Consider the following 18,294-nt stretch of genomic DNA (forward strand, 5'->3'; position numbering starts at 1 on the left):
GTGGTTTGCATGTTTCCTCTAGATACACATCAAAGGAAAACCTAAACAAAAAAGGCTATTCTTTGCACTTATAATTGGCACTAGTCATAGGCTTTATACAACAGATCTAAATTCCCCTAGGCAGATGCCTGTTCTCTTACACATGCCTCTGACTGAAAAAAATAACCTGATAATGCAAGCTGAAAACAGATAACACAATAAAAAATTATGCGCCCCAACAGTTACACAGATGCCTGTCATTGCTAGTGATCCCTTCAAATTAATTAGAGAAGAGCAGCATATTCACAGAAAATTACATCAGTCTGGCAGCTCTGGGAGGGACAAACAGGTGGCATCACTTGCCTGCTCTACACTGATAGCTGCTACATTCCCCTAACAACCAGTTCTGCTCAAGCCTTGCTCTCCTTACCTACACATATGAAAAAAGTTATCCTTGCTCCAGGACAGAGTACACACCACAGAGCTGGATCCTGAAGTAGCTCTTTAAGCCTCCAACTGCATATTAAACCTCCTCCTCAGAGCACTAATTGTGCTTAAAAAACAAATATTACATGTATACATATAAGATCCCAGCATACTATAACCTTGTATGCAAAGTAGAAAGAAAATCCAAGTAAAGTTACTTCTGAGGCTATCTTCCTCTTGGGGCCTGGGCTACTAGAGTAACTCCTGCTTTGCCTGTAGAGATCACTCCTCTGACTCCATGCACTACTACAGAAGCAAGATGGAACTATACATATATTACATATAAAGATGTACACACAGTATATCATTTAACCACTCGTGAGCTTCCTGAACCATAATTTCCTTGCATGAGAAAGGTGAAAAAGCTATTGTTTTTCATCCATTTTCTTGAGTAAACAATTCAGAAAGAAATGCTGTGTTCTTCCAGTGTTTTGGAATGTGTATTTTGGGGTAAGAGAGTATTATGTTGGATTTACTGTACTTTGGTACTTCTCGCAGCTACTCAAGATCAAACCCAAATTCCCCCTGCCCAGGGGGAAGGAGGTGGAAAATAAAATCACAATAACCCAGGGTTACATTGTACAAATGGTATTTACATTTGGATATTATCAAACAAATCCCACTATCAGTAGAAGAACCAGTCACTAAAGGATATTAACCAAATTTTATATTTTCTGTTGATTAAATCAGCTGTCCTGACTCTTGTTTCCATACACTGGATGACATTATATGCCTATCAAATTAATATTGTTGGCCTTAAGTTGCAGCGTTTTGTTCTTGATTGGCATCTGGTCTCTAGGACATTTTGAAACAACTGCATGCAGAACTGTGTAGTGTAGGTGTGGCATATTTTCTATAATAATATATAGTGATTCGAGTCAGATTTTCATTCCTACAGGAGATGTTATAGAGGACAAAGGGAGTTGTGAGCATACCATAAATGGCCCTAAGTCTTCAACAAGCAGCAGAACAGTTACATTTATTTCCACCATTAAACAAATACAAGGTAACTGATGCAATATACTTATGTAAAATACAGATTAGCTATATTAATTATAGGTTACAAATGGGTTGAATATTCAAAATGTTAACCGTTCCATGGTCTGGTTAGGAGGGTTTCTATTTTATTGGATTTCTCTGGTATGGTGTCATTTCATTTAAGAGGAACATCTCTGCAGCCTCTCTTCTGATAATAGCAACTCCGACAGGCATTTTTTTTTTCTACACATATTAAGTCAGCTTCTCTTGAAGGTCAGTCTTGCAAACCCTGCTGGAGCCTGAGGAAAGCAGCGTGCTCTTTCTGTTGAGCAGTCAAAGCAGATGACTATAAGCCACCTCTTGAGTTTTTTGGAACATTTAAGTCTTTCCTTTTATATACTGAATTTTTGCTCAAATATTTCCCTGATGTGAGCATGCCCTCAACATGCAACACAGGGTAAGACCTGTCCTTAGCAGCTAGAATTTTCAAAGTTTTATCTCCCATTCAAGCCCCTCAGATTTCCATGCAAGTTGCTTCATTACGTACTCTGATAACACTCCTCAAACTTTCTGTAAAAACATACTAGCCAATATACAGGTGTTCTCCCAAAGTCTCATTCCTTCTCTTGGTCACTGAAGCCAGGCTTCTTTGAAAATCTCACCCTAAAATTATCATCTGCCTCACTCTCTCAGATGTTTGCAATCCCCATGTAATCCAAACTGCATACAGCAGAAGTAATCCTGGTTTCAAAGGAAAGCAAGGCTGAAAGGTCAAACATATCTCAAGCTATGCTGCCTCAAGACTTCCTTCTTCCAAAGGAGTGGCTAATGACTTGTTCTTTGGGAAGACTGGAAAGAGATCAAATATGAAGGCATGATTAAGAGAAGAAAAATATTCCACACCAATTACAGCTTCCATGCTTTTGGCTAGAATCCATAACCCAGCTTCCAGGGGCAGCTCAATGACTTTTCAGTTGCCTTATGCCCTATGGGGTCAAAAGGATGGATGAATGCTATCAGTCTGCTATTTTATAAGCTTTAAAAGGGAAATTGGATAGGCAGGATGCCTCAGAAATTCTGTTGGAACATAATTGGCACTGAAAGTTTTCCCAGAAGAACACAATTCAGGTTTCAAAATTTTCTGATATCAGGCACCACACACAAACTATGTTTCTCTCATCTCCAGTGCCATCACAGAGTCACAAAAAACCTTCAAAACAGGAAATTAGAGTAAAGCAACAAATTCCACCACTCTAAAGCACAATCTCATTTGCCAAGACTACTGTTTTCCAAAACTACTTAGCACGCTGTTGTCTTTGTATGTGTCTACGGCTTTTTGGAGCAGTTCCAAATCCTGACAATGCTTTAAGTATTGCCAGGTGGGTAAGAAATACATTAATCTATGGTTAGAGCATGAGAATTACTCAACAGAGCAAACATATACAGGCAAAAGGGGTTATTCTGTGATGATTTCAGAGCTGCAATAATATATACACCTCTGAATAAATGGAGGGATTTGAGGAAGAACAGTCACACTTGCAGGAGAACCACAGGTTATATACCACTTTTACAAAAAGGTATTATCTATGTTTCAGGGCTTGTCACCAACTCAGTGGATAAAACCCACAGCCCTTGTAAGGCTCCTTTGTGTTCCTGCAGGTTTGTGGTTCCACCTCCACACTACTTGAGCACAGGAGCAGTTCCAAGGTAAGGTAGGAAGGAAGGGAGCAGAAAGTACTCCAATGATCCCATCCATGTGGCTGAAGTCAGAGATGGTCTGATCTCATTTATGTGGTAAATTGGAATCACCCATGCCTTTTTCTGCATGGATCATGAACAAAAAAGGAGTTGGACCAAACAGCGTTTGAAGTTTGCCAAGCTCTTTCTGCTTTTTCACTTACTGGCTTATATAGCTGTGATCAGTGGCATGTTAAAGTCGAGCCAATATGGCTCTTTCCAGTTCACTAGTAGTAATTAGATCTGTGAGCATGAATACAAATCTAAAGATTGAGACCCAAATTGCTGCTTCTCGATGCATTTCTATTCACTGTCTCAAGAGCCCTCTTCATATCTCTTGTAAAATTATGTATTGCATTCAGATTAAACCCTAGGATAAATTTCTTGTCTTTCCACTTCACACCCATTGACATGATTTGGCTGGGTTACATAGCAGTCCAAAGGATATGAGCCTCAGATGTCAGAAACAGCATTAACTTACCTAAGTGGTAAACAGCCAGCACAGCCAAGATTACACACATCTTCAACTAAATGCCTAGGGCTGGGTTTTCCCCTGCAAGTAGACAACCGAAAATACAGTTTGCCTTAACAGAATCAAAGAGGCTTACAAGTGGAAATTTCTTTTGAATTTCCTTATTTTCTTAGAAAAAGACTAATACATTACTTCTCAATTACATTCTGCATTTTCGGCATAGTTCAGAGTGGGAGGACAACAAACTTGTTAAAAACGTAAATGGTCCTGTGAAGGAGGAATACATCAGGCAACAATCAGAACACGCACACGACTGCAGATTTTTGCTTTGAAAGCAAAAGTCTCAATTAGAAATAATGGCAAAATTGAGACTGAGAGGATGAACAGCCAGCAGGAAGACTCTTAACTAGGATAAACACCACAATACAGTCAATAGCTGCCTTGTTCCACTATTTTTCCATACCAGGAATCAAGTATTGATTAACATACAGCACATTTTACAGTGTAGCTCCGAGGTTGTTTTTATTTATTTCCAGCACAAGGATATCTGTAATGAACTGGGGCACCAGCATGTGCTGACATGCTGGGCACACACAACACTCCTGGTTGTATGCAGCACTGCTTATCGAATCAGACACATACACCCACCATGTGCTCTTGAACAAGAAAATGGCAAACAACCATTTCTACAAAACAGCATCAGTGGATCAAAACAAAGATGAAAAGATAAATCCTTCTGTAATATCTTTAAAAAATTATAGAATGTAATAATATTCCTTATTTTGGAAACAAGTTAAACTTCAAGTGACAAGGAAAAATACTATAAAGTAGTATCGGAAGCTCTTACATTTTATGTTTAAAGCAAAAGACAAGAGAAGACTTTCAAATTTAAGTCAAGATACAAGTTTGCTTTGTGACTTTGAGCAATATCTCGTCCTCTTCCTGCCTCTATCAGCCCAGCTGGAAAGCGTAGTCATAAATTAAGAAACATAAAAACAAAAAAATCAGATCTTCAATGAGATCCAGATGCTCTACTAAACTGCTGTTCTCCTTAAAAACCTTCCAAGCCATAGCTAAATAAAAATACATCCGACAGCTGAATTTTAAGCACACAAGTGAAACTGTAGAATTGTCTTTATCTATTTTTCAACAATTAGAAGTTACCATACCTCTTCAGAAATTGGAACCACATTAGGGTCTCCTATCCATAACAAAGGTAATTACAGTAGAACTGCACTGATGCCACCTCAAGATTAAAGAATCACATACTTTATGATTCTCTGTGTATACAGAGCTTATTGTGTGGTTTACCTTGGCTAGGCAATGTGCATGCTGAGACTGCTTCTTATTATATGAAATTCAATCTTTTCACTGTTACCGTGTCCTTTTTCTGGCTTCTAACTCCCTGCCCTTTTTGAACTTTGTATGGGGTTTTCTTATCTTTACCTGTTAAGATCACATCACTTTACTAAAGAAAGTATATTTTTATTGTTTGTACCTACAAAATGGTGACTGGAACTGAACCTGAGCATAGAAGAAATTATGCTCATAAAAGTGTCATTATATCAAGGTGATTTAGAAAGAGTTTTAGCTGAACACACTTTTGTTTCCCACACAAAGAAATAAGCAGAGAGTGGGAGAAAACTATAGGACCAATCACGTAAAAAAGACTGATACCACAATGGACATGGAAGAAATTAAATCTGCATGAACATCCAAAACACTACTGCTTTATGTCTGTAGTGTTTGACTTTGCTACAGCAACTTCCTTTTTGTATAATTTCTGTAACAAGCATTTGCAGCACATATGACCAAACATGATACCTCATACACAACATGTTTGTCAGTCCTTGATGATGGCCCATTACGAACTAAAAGCACTGAATGAAGACCACAACCTGGGGCTGCTTCACAAGCAACTTCTTAGATGTTCAGGAAACACCTGTGAAGCCCTTACTGCTGTTGAAGTAGTATCCTACTACTAATGAAAGTGCTTCAGTTTAAGTGCAATGCCTACAGAGCAATGCCTTATTGCAAACAGATAAAGGGTTCCCCGACCATCCATTTAGATGAAGGTTTCCTAATGCCTACCTTACTACAACTTGGGACAATTGCTGCTGAGCACTGCTGGTGTTCTTGAGCATTATCTTCTCACCTCAACAGGAAAAAAAAATCATGGTAGAATATTTTTACCCCTTTTCTTTGTAAAAGTTACAACCACAGGTTAGTCTGGGAGAAGATATTTCTCAGAACTCATTCTTAAATTGTCACCAGCTCTCTGCTAGGTAAAGAGAGCACCCCACATGCTCTTACTTCTTATTGCTAGAAGCAGTATACAGAGAGTTGAGCAGATTTCAAGCTCAGCATAACTGCACAAGATAACTGGCATTTTTTTTTTTTGAAAAGCCATCATCACTTCAGTAGATTATCAGGCTCACAGCTGAAATAACAGAACACAGTTGGTTGCCAAAGGACACTGAGGATATTAAAACGTACTACAGATGACATTGCTAAGTAGCAAATGACAAGAGACAACCAAGGGAATGAAGACTGATACCGACTGGGTCTTAAACGAAGCCGCAGTCACCACCAGTAAGCCGAGATCTGTCACAAGCCCCAAAGCATGGTGCTGGTCACTTAACAGGAGTATGGCTTCTCACACCCAATTCCCATTATTACTGCGGATAGTCCTCGCATGTCTCCATTTACAATGCCACCTCTCATTGCCACCTAGTGGCAAAGAATGTTTAATACATTCGACCTTTAGTCATGGGGTGTAAATAGTTTCAGGAGAGTATATTTTTAATTTACTCACTATTTTAGATCAGTCCCTTAACCATAACATTGCGTGTGGATCCAGTAAACACCCACACCAGCAACTTTAGGTTTCATTGGTTTGTGAACGTGACTGAAAATAATTATTCTTTTTCCCCGAAGTCAAAAAAGCTGCAAGACAAAAACAGGGGAGCCAGCAGGTGGATTTCTGTTGATTAGAAGTGTCTCGTGTAGCATGTGGCTGAGGCAATTCCCTGATTCTAAAGCAATATGAAATTACTCATAAATAAGACATGCCAGAGGGTATTATTCCTACAAGGAAACCCCAGAAAGCTTTAGCACAGTTCCTCACAGCAGTCAGGCAGACTGAGAGACCCAAAAAAGATGTGTGGTGCAGAATGATTAAAGTGCACATAGATAGAAAGTTGCTACTTGCACTGATACCAGTTTTGCCTTGAGGCAAGACACTCATTTCTTCTCTTCTGGCAACAAGGTGTTACACAATTATGAATAGAAATACTTGAAGTTAAAACAGTGAGTGTTAATTTGAGAAAAGGAATCCTTGGTGCATGTATAAGCTTCCAACTTAATGACACGTAGCTAAGCACAACAACCTGAAGTTGAATCTGTATCTCAGCAGTTACCCGATGCCTGTTTTATCAAAGAAAAACACTAGAGATTATTCAAAATAAGTTCACAGGCATTTACTTTGACACTTTCATCTCTGCTCTACATATGGCTCACTAGCTCAAAATTAAAGTGCAAGAAAAAAATTGCTACAGGCTAGAAAAGACACTCCAAAGATCCGTTTTTATAATAGCCTGAACCTTGACCCCTAGAATCCAGTATAGCTTTCTTACAGTACCATAAAAATCACTTTGTACCCCTTTGCATCTTTATTTTACAAGCTTGCCTACCACTAACCTATCCCATCAGAACAGGGCAGTTGAATAGTTGTGATCAGACAAATGCCAGTTCAGATGCCAAAAAAAACCCAACCCTTTAAAAGACAAAGACAGCTGTGAGTGCTGACTTGTGCAAGTGCCCACTGGAAGGACTAAAATCATAGGCTTGATCTTGCTCTACCCATTCATTTTGGGCAGAACTTGCCTAGAAAAGTAAATGGTTTTGACCTCAGTTTCAAGAGCATGAAGCTAGATCATCTTGACCAGAGCCTTTGATGTCAGTAAAGTTACGCCTCATTTACCCCTGCATAACCAAAATTAGACTCTAGCCTGAGGGTAAAAACATCTTTTAAATTACCCAGCTTAGTCCTCTCCCTGTGCAGGTTTGTAGCTGCACCACAGTGGCTGTTCTTCTCATATCACCTGCTCCAGTGACCTGACGTATTTCATTGTGTCCCTCTAACCACAGTGTGCGAGATATTCTTAGGGTCATAGTTAATGATTGGACTTTGCTCAGTGAAGGGAAGTTTCCTCTCAGCCTTCTCATATGATCTCATTTATCTGCATTCTCTTCTAATTGCATAGATCTACAGCTGGCCGAACCAGAGAAACCCACTGGGCAGGATAACCTACATTTTCTCTGAGTTAATGGGCGTTTTTGAAGTTTAAAAATATATATATATACACACAAGAGAAAAAAGGGAGTTGTATATACTTTGGTGTTCTTTAAAAACAGGATTCCTCCTCCCTCCCCCAGGCCAGAGGGACTAAGGTAAGTCAAACTATTCAGGGAAGTAGACACTATGTGAGTGACAGAAAGAGCAATGATAAAGTAGGAGCAGAAGAAACTAGGTCAAGTGAAGAGAAAGCAAGTTAATGATTGGATTTGGCTGCAAAAATATCTTCCCATATCTTCCTCTCCCGACTTCTAGTAAATTATATCCCACACTGTTCTTTCTCCCTGTGGAGCCATACTGAATATTTACTTTCCTCTGCCTTAAAGCAGAGTTCAATACAGGAAAGCCAAGCAAGCTGAAAAGGTTTTCAGAAACAGACTGGCAGATCCACGATTACTGGTCAGGGCACTAGGATCCTTGGCAAGCTTTTTCTGAGGCCGCCTGGGAGCCAAACTAAGTGGCTGCACTGTGCCTATTTCAGTGTGGCTCCTACTGAGAAGCCCTGAACAGGCTGTGAAACCTCAAGTCTCAGACAGCAAGAATATGACTGCAAAAGGCCACGAGCATCCTGCTCTAATATCAACATTAGCCCTGCTTGGAGCAGAGGAATGGGACAAAATGACTTCCTGAAATCCCTTCCAACATAAAAATTCAGAGATACTACCAACATCTTTAAAATGTCACCTTTTTTATAAAGGTCAGTTAAACACAACTAGAGGAACAGAACCTCTCCAGAAATAAGATGTGCGCTATTAAAAAGCATGCTGTAGTAAAACCTTTAAGTGAGTCTTAAGTGACTATTAAACACATAATAATGCACCTTCCTACAGACAGCAATGAAATTGCGTATTAAACACTACATTCAGAACAAAATAACTTAGCATAGATACCTTGAAAAGTCATTATTAAAATAAAAACAATGGACATTTGTCCACCATACGTATGGTGCCATACGAAGAACTCATTCTCACATTTCTATTAGACTGGCTTAATTGAGCTGAAAGCAACTCTGTGCTTTGGAAATCAGAATTAGATACAAAGCTTCTTGAAAGTTGTTAGAGAAAAGAAAGTTTAGGTACATTTCACTCCCACTATTTTACCAGTTCATACTAGACCAGCCTGGGATTAGACCTTTCCACAGCTCCTTGATATTATCAGAGATCACATCTCTACCGTATAGGACTGGCTCCAACAGCACAGAGACAAAAAAAAAAACCCACACCAAAACAAAAAACCCCTAACAAACAACCACACAACACCCCCAGTCAGATCAGCTAACCTGGCTGTATCTCCCCAGACTTATTAACTTTATGGCTAGAGTGAGATCAGCTTTATAGTTAATCTAAATTACAGACACCTGCCAGCCATCTTCACCGCCAGCACTAATCCATCTATTAACACCCTGCCCAGGGCTGAGCTGGAGCACTTTAAGCCAGGACTGCACATGGGCTCTTATGGAACTGGCTGTCCTGGATCTACATTGTGAGGAGACTCTTTCCTCTTTGGAGAATTTGGAAGTAGTCATTTAAGCTAGCTGGTATTTGTTGTGCATGAAGCAAAGCAGCATTAATTCAGGAAATTAATCATAGACTTGCTTGCTTTCTATACCAGGTTTTATCCATTAATCTGCACTTACAGCAGAAGCTCTTTAAGTCACATCAGTGACTGAGACAGCCATTGTGAAAGCCTGATAACAGCGAGTTGGAAAGTGCACAAGCAATGATAAAGAAAACAAATCAAGGTTGTGGTATCACAAAAGGAGCTTTGTCTGCTTGGGCAGAAAACAGGGTTTCTTTACAATATTACTTCCTCATTGTCTAGCGAGCGTTTTGTACTACTAATTGTGAAAGTTGCAAACAAACCCTGTGAGCGTATCGCAATATTCTCTATCAAGCAAAGATCACCGTTCCATATATGCAAGTACGCAGTTCAAATAAGTGTAAGTTAGCGACGCCCTGCACAGTGAGAACAAACAAGGTAGTAGAAGTGCTGCAGCGCCACATGGAAGACAAAACTCTTTTGCCACATGTGCAGGACCTAGGATCAAACTTTATAATAAGACATAAAAACGATTACATTTTATCAATACAGTGCTAAGAAACAATCCACCCAAGGCCATTGCACAGCCTTCCTGTGGATTTCAGCCTTGAGGCCAACAGAGACGCTGTGCTGATGAGAACCGTTGCTACACAACTCTGGCTGGCTGGACAGTTTGGTTTGCTGCACCAGCCTGTTTAGTCCTGCTTATACTCACTGCCTGCTCCCCTGTACAGGCCCATCACAGTGGTTTGTTGGACATTTGTACTCCAGTAATACATTGCAATAATAATAGATCACGTTTGAATCTACATCTGCTATCTCCATCTCTCTCTGGGACAGACTTAGCTATAATGCTTTAAGGCATTACTACTCTCAGCTGTCCACCCACCTCTTTGCCAGAGGTGAGCAACCCACGGCAAACACATGCCAGCCTGCAGCTTTCTGTAATTCACAGTTTGGCAAATTTAACTGCAACCATTCACTTCTGTAACTTCTGCAGAAAGGTGGGGTAGGCACCTGAGAGTGGGAACGTAATAAACCATACACCTTCATCTGACAGAACTCATCCATCAGAGCCAGAAAGGCCAATATTTCAGTGACAGAGATTTCAGATATACGCTCCAAACAAACAAAAGTTCTTCTGACATCAAGCTATAATAAGTTTAAGTTCTTCATATTTTCTATTTGATCAGTACACATATCAAACCTTTTTTTTTCTTGTGTGCTGTTTCCCCTATAGGTCTGCGTGAATAGTGAGGTCATGTAGCTTTCCAGTTCAACCACCTTGATGTTCTTCCAATAGTACAAGTCAAACTGGCCCTAACCCAGTAAATAAATATTTCCAGTGTTGCTGCTTTCTCTATATCCTGCCCAAACGTAATGACATCACAGCAGCAGCTCCAGGCACTCCAGAGATGATGGGAAAGTATAAACAGTGCTCCATCTGCAGTTCATTTGCTATCGCTATTAAAAAAAGAGCAAAACAAGCCTTTGACTGATGGTTGGTTTCCACAGTTTGGTGGCAACAGCTTTGAAAGTGAACTGTTTCAAGCAAGAGCTGGTGGCAGTTATTTGATAAAGTGCAGCAGTCCTGATAATACATGGATTTTTTTTAACATGGACTTTGTAAATGATAGTATTCAAGGACAAACTTGTCAGGTCAAATTTGACCCAGGTGCTGAATGTGTAAAAGCTGAGAAGTAGAGATTACTGCAGGAAAGATTAATGACACTATCAACATGAATATGTGCAGCCACGTAGCTGTGCGCAGAGGAAGAGTCTTGTTTGGAGGCATAGTAAATAAAATCTGGGTATGCTTTGGGGATATTTTTGTTCCTTTTGTGTACAGAGATATTTTTTCTCAGAGTTATTCAAATATACTTGAGTTCCCATAAGCAAGCTTTACAAATTAATTATTTTTTTATTATTATTTTACCTGATGAATCAGTTAGAGGGCAGAACAGCACAGGTTTGTGTCAAAATATGCTCTATTTAACATTATCCAGCTACTCGGTACTGAAAAATTCTCATAATCATAGATGCACAGCTGCTCCCTGAAAGGTTGTTTTTCATGCTGCTGCAATGCAATCAGCATGCGATACTTTTAATTATTATCGTTCCAAATGTGTAAAATTGAGCTCTGATTCTCCTGAGGACAAACATTTTATAGTTCATCAGATGTGAAGGACTAATGTGTAAAGAACACAGTTCTTGTGTCAGACAATAAGACGACTTTAAGCAACTGGTGACTATATTCTTACCTTGAGAAATCAGCCAAGACTCTTCTAATATCATTACTTCACCCATTTACATCGACTGAAGGGGTGGCATCCAGGAAGGCCGTGCCATTCAGCATGAAGAGGTAGGAAAAGCAGTTGATCTTGTTGCCCACTACACTGAGTAATTAGAGGGGTCTTCCACCTCATTCCAGTGGGACAGTTCTTAAGAGACAAGGGACTGTAGTCTCTGCTTGTACTCTTTTGAAGCTCTGGGCACCCCGTCTGATGTTTAGCTTGCTGTCAGAGGTTTGTCCCAACATTCACAATTGTTAAGTATCTGTAATCAAAGCCAGATGGTCTTTGCATTTATAGGCACTCAATACACAGTGGTTAAATTCACCACTACAGCCAAATCTCAGTATCACTTGTCCAAAGTTCTCACCTCCTCAGGGTGCAGTAAACATCACCTCAGTGCCACTACAGGCCTCTGTAGTTTAGAAGTTTCACACTGAAACCGTCCTCTGCAAGGGCAAAAAGTATTTCTTCCCCTGATTTCAGTTCATCCTTCATTTGCAGCCAGTCTGGTCCCTGCCAATACTGTTAGGTGAAATTCTGAGATCTGCTGAGAGATTTGAGCTCATATCCCTGTCATTCAACAATTTCAGTTTCAGGGATGTTAGGCCCAAGAAACAATTTCTGAGGAAACTGGATTGTGAGAACATGACCCAAATGTTCCTGAGTTCAGTTAAAAGCTCACCAAATTAATTCAGTCGCACTATCAACTGAGCTCTTCTTCAGTCTCCCCTGAGTCTCCAGAGGCAGATAAATAATTCAGTCAAACATAAACATAATCAATTTTGAAATCTGCTGAATAAAGGAGCCAGTCTTTTTTCCTGATCACCCCCTGGGTCTCATTTTATTTAAGTGGAAATGCTTTGTGATTGAAACACCGCGTATGACCAGAGCGACATCCCGTTCCCAGGCCAGCCCGTGAGGATTGCTGCTTGCTCCCAGGCTCTCCGTTTGCAAAATTCCTGAATATTCATGGGCCTTATTCTCTTCAGATTAGGCTGGACTCTTCCACTAACTCTGAAGACTGGGCTGTGAACTTGCTGTACTCAGATTTCTCACCTGCAAAATGGTGTTTCTTTACATCACAGAGGTGTGAGAAATGTGAATTCAAATACTTCCCAGGTAGTCAGAGAATTTGAAGAAAGGGGTATGCAGGGGCTACCTGCACAAATTCACCAGGTGTGTGCAGGGGTTATTGTCCCTTTTGCCCCACGGAAAGTCCCTTTCATGCGATACGGCCGTAATTGCGTGGTGGCGTTTCACTTCTGATTGGGGCTGCTTCTGCTCTAGAATATTCTAGGAAGGTAAAGAGCCTGTTGGTGCTTAAATTTCAGTGCTGCTTGGCCATTTATCTCTCAAGTACCTTTCAGAGCACCTAAGCGAAAGCTTGACATTCTCTATTAATTCATTAAAATATTTATTTTCTAACAATGAACTTCTGCATCACTTGGTCTTTTCTTAATCATAGCCTTTCATTCCTTCTTTTCGCAATGAGCAACTGGAATTGCATCTTCTGGTTTTTCTAAACAATTCATTCATTCATACCGGCAACCAGGATATAATCTCTTCTTTCCACCTGGGAACTGCTTGCTGCAATCCCCTGTTACACACACCAGAAATTTAGCCAGATGAACAAAGGCAGTGACACACACTAAGCAGTATGCCATGTTTTGTCCGGGTATGAAATTTCAGAATATCTGCTAAAATGCAAAATGGGTGTGTAACTCCACCTACCTCTCCTTTCCTCGTAATTATTTACCTGGATCCACTGGGGGACAGCACGTCATAATATTCATTCATACTTGCAAACCACAAACAAGGGAAAAGCTGAGCCAGGGCTAATGCAAACAGACAGAGAAAGAGACAAGTACATCTGGCTATCAATAAACAGCCAGTTTTTTGCTTCCACTCCTGGAAGCTTTCTTGACTTGTGTTCTACCCCAGCTTATTCTTTCAGAGATGAAACGGACTGCTTTGGTACTTGCGTAACATTTTAAAGCATCCTCAGATTCAGGCGTCATGAAAGACTTCAAGTGTACAAGAGAACTAGTTTTTAGAGCTGACAACTCATCACTGTATAGATGAGTATAGGCTGAAGAAAGGAATCGTAATCATATAATCAGTTCTACATACATAAAATCAGTACTAATGGGGGTGAGAATTCAGAGACTACGGGAGCTGAGTTGAATCCACGCTGTAAGTGGCCAGGTGATCCCAAGCACAGTTGCTCTGCACACCTGCAGCACTGGCAGTGTTTTGGGAAGAAATGAGCCGCTAACTTTCAGACGTAGAGCCAGAACTGTGCTTTCCCACAGAGAACAGGAACAACATCAAAAGAAAATGCAAGAAAGCCCACTTCATAACACAAAAATGGCACTAGGCACCAGCCAGCTGAAAAGAGTCTAACCACCATAAAAATTCATGACAGGAGCTGTGTCACAAATCATGAGTCGGTGGAGCACTTTCCCTGACTTTGGTGGACCTTGGATCAAGTCTACAGATGACGATATATTAGCACCAGCTACAAACATCAAGATCTATTCACTCCCCACCTCACAAATCTGTAGAAATCCTTTCACCATGAGCGGATGGGATCCCTCATGCTTTTTACCCTTTGTCATTGCTCCTTTAATGTTTGAAGCACCCTGCATCATAATGAAAGTGTGCTTTGGGAAACATCCATAACAAATTGAATCACACTGGAAATGTCATTTGCGTGTTGAACAGACTTGGTGAATTAATATTAGAAACCTTCACTTCATTTTTTATGTCTCCATACCACGGTAACTTGTTGTCTATTTATTTTTAAATACAAAAAAAAGTTTAGTTTACACTTCTCTGAAGTTATTCAGGATGTAGTCATTCATCCTTTTTTACCAAAATTGCAATAGAGCATCACAAAAACATTCACTGGGGAGTCTGAAGAATGGTAAGCAGAAATAGATGCAGGATTTAATAGTAATATTTGTCGTACTTGTCATAGATGAGTAGATTCATTCCGCTATTTCTACTGACTCCTCTAATCCTAAATCTATGTTCCAGACTGAGTTCTCAAAGAGATTTATTCCTAAAGGAATTAATTTTATCAAAATTCTGTCAGTTATGTTTTAAAAAATTAATGTAGAAAAAACTGTTACAGAAAGGTAAAACAAAACCAAATGTTAACTATTTTTTTAAAGAAAAGGCTCTCTGTGGTTGTAATTGATTATTCTAAAATTAAATTGTATACAGCAGAAACATAGCTCTCAGAAGTTTGAAAGGGCTTCCAAATTTATAAGATCAGGAGCCATTTTTGTCAGGTGGCCTTGAGTGAACTGGACTTACCTGCAGAAAGGGACCAAAGATAAAAGTTAACCATATTGGGAGGTTTTACATTTTTCATGTAAGAAAATTTACTGTTCGGCTACATTTACCCACCTCAAACAATGAGATCACCACAAATCTATCTGCCTTAATAATGCCTTACTACCGAGTAAATCAGAGATTATTTATATCCAGAGCTTTGAATATTTACTGCCTAGTAACACAGGACAAGACTAAGGAGGGAAAAGAAGGAGAGAGCAGTTCATAGCTATCTGATAGTTGGTGCCTTTTCCCCAACCTGGAAAGTTTTACAAACAATTGTTGCTTATTACTTCATGGTTTTGAGACCTCATTCTGAAATCAGTAGTTTGAAATTTGGTTTGAAGACATTTGCCAAATCTGGTCCTTAAGTTTTAATGGTGCAAAACTAATGAAAGGGTAGGATGTGCATAGATTATTGTAAATAAATAGTAAGATATGTCAGGAAGAATGACGAAGGGAAGTAATGAAAGGCAAGTATTCTACCAGGATTTAGAGAGTCCCATTGCAGATTGGCACAAGCACAGTGAAGTTCTCCTGTTACGAACTCAAGCAAAGCTGCAAGAAGCAAAGCTGTGAGCTTTTATTTTGTGCTGAAAATATTTTGAGAAGGTACTTTCAGGAATTTATCGTAATGAAGAAAAACTACATTTCCCTATTTGCACTCTCTCAGTGTGGTTTTAATATTTTAAGATAAAATGATTTGGATTAGATACTTTTCTTAAGAGATTTTTTCCATTAAGGGGAAAAGAGACAAATATCCCAAAAAGGATTTAGCGCAGGCATTCAAGCTTTGCTGTTGGAAAGGGTTAGTAGCAAGCTAAACAGATCTTGAATGTCAACTCATTTTCTTTGTTATGTTTCATTGCAGTTAGGCTTGGGTAAACTTCAGGAAATTGAAGTGTGTGCATACACACATCCCTCTGTTTATGGAGAGTGTAATAACTCTGGGAGAGCTGACGTATTGTGACAGAGAATAAATACAAAACCTTATAAACAGATTTCATTGCAATTGGTTGTCCTTAGATAAAACTTTCATGTATCCACATAGTGCCTAGCTCAGTAAAGACAGGGTTTAACAAAACTGAAAGTAAAGTCCAAAACAAAGATTTAATTCGTTTTAAATTTATATTATATAAACCCAGGTTGCAAGTATTTCATTGCTAATCTGGGCGTAGAAAACTCAAGATCTGGCCCCCTTGCATAAGTGTAAATACAAGCATCGAATTTAGTTTTCGGCAGATCAAAGAATGTGCTAATCTTTATCATTATTATTTTAAATGCTGTTAATTAATCTCAGAACAAGCTGTAGCTGAAAGGGCACGATTTAAGTGCTTTAGACCACAGAGATGGAGCTTCAAGGAAAAGCATGTTTTTGTGTTACTAGGGGAACCCTTTATGTGCTACGGCACTACTCACATTTTGAAGAACAAGAAATGAAGCAGAAGTAGGTATTGTTTAATGGAAAACATGAAAAGATTAAATCAAGGCCTAGGAGACCATTAAGCATAAAAAAGAGGGAGACACTCAACATTTTAAAGAGCATTTTAGAAGAGTGGTATAACGTTTATTTATAATATTTATTTATTAAAATGATATTTAGTTATTTCAGAAGAAAAGTTTAGACCCAAACTATTGCCAGTGATTGCTTAATGAAAAGGACTAATGATGCTCCGAGGAGACCTCAGAAGGCTGATGTGAAATTAGCAGAAAGTTGAGGACTATAGAACTTCCACAGTATTTTCTTACACATCTAGAAATCAGGTGAAACTTTCTTCACTTCAGAATTTTTTATAAATCAGATTTCAACAAATCTGTCAATCTTATATGCACAGTTGTGCCATATTTCACAGTAATCTTCTCCGTTCCCAGGGTAATAAGGAAATCCTTATGAACTGAACCCTAAAAAAAGACTTACTTTGTCTGCTGTGGATTGAAATCACTGCTCTAGATCAGAACCAAAAGCTATGGGGTCAGGGTCTCAGCTGAGCAATGCCCATCTATATCCACTGAGTAGATAATCTATAAAAGATATAATCAAGTAAATTAATATCAAGTAAAGAAGTTTTTGAACAGTTTGAGAACTGTGTAAATAATTGAATTTTTGCCAACTGATGACACTTTATGTCACTTAGTGACGCTGAAGTATTAAGTGAATATAGCCAAACTTAATCCCGAGCATAGTTTTAAACTCAAAATTAAATTTTCTAAATTTTGAAACAAAATATTTTGCCCAGTCTCAAATAAATCTACTTTTTTGGGTGAAAACTATTTGATAAAACAGCCTGAGGTTATTTAATAGTTTCACTGCCCTGCACTAAGGTTTTTTGGTGCTCAAGGCATGTATTTAAAAATATTTCCAAACCTCTACTTCTGATTTCTCTAAAGCCCTAGATGAGCATCTTCTACAGAGAAAAACTATACACTAATAAAGAAAAACTGTACAGTAGAGATCATAAATACAGTTTCCTCTTTATTGTTCCTTCTTAATTATCGTCCTTACAATAATTTATCACACGTAAGGCTGTGACTTCAGTGTTTAACTCTGCTTTCAGTTATGTAGCCCGATACATCAGACTTTTCATTCTACTAAGTTTGACATGTGCTGGACATTTGCAGTTAATGTATCTTTTAAAAGTGTTATGGAAGAGGGGAGAAAACATTGTTTATTTCTCAGCATTCATGACTCGTTCCAGGTAGGATTCAGCTTGAATCTCAATTTTCCCTCTTTTTCAAATAAACTGTTTAGTTTCACTTTACTTTCAGATGCTTCAATAGCATTGGTAAAAGAATATTTAAAGCTCAGTGAGGCACATTTTAGTTTACTATAAAGAACAAAGTATAATCCATAAAGTTATAATCCAGTTCATGACTGTATTTTTCCAATATTACATTTCTATAACTGCATTAACTTTAACAGTACTATACCAGCACGTAACTAAATAGCACGTTGGTGGCTAAGTCCTGGAACAGGCGAACTTGTCACGAGCCAGTTCCCCAGCTGCTATGTGCTCTGTTGAAACCCATGCAACTACACTAACATCAGTTAATACACCAACATCAGCCAGTTCCACTGGATCATATTCTGATGTATTTGTATCCATACATGTACA

The sequence above is a fragment of the Phalacrocorax carbo genome, chromosome 4, assembly GCF_963921805.1.
Source record: "Phalacrocorax carbo chromosome 4, bPhaCar2.1, whole genome shotgun sequence".
NCBI lineage: Eukaryota > Metazoa > Chordata > Aves > Suliformes > Phalacrocoracidae > Phalacrocorax > Phalacrocorax carbo.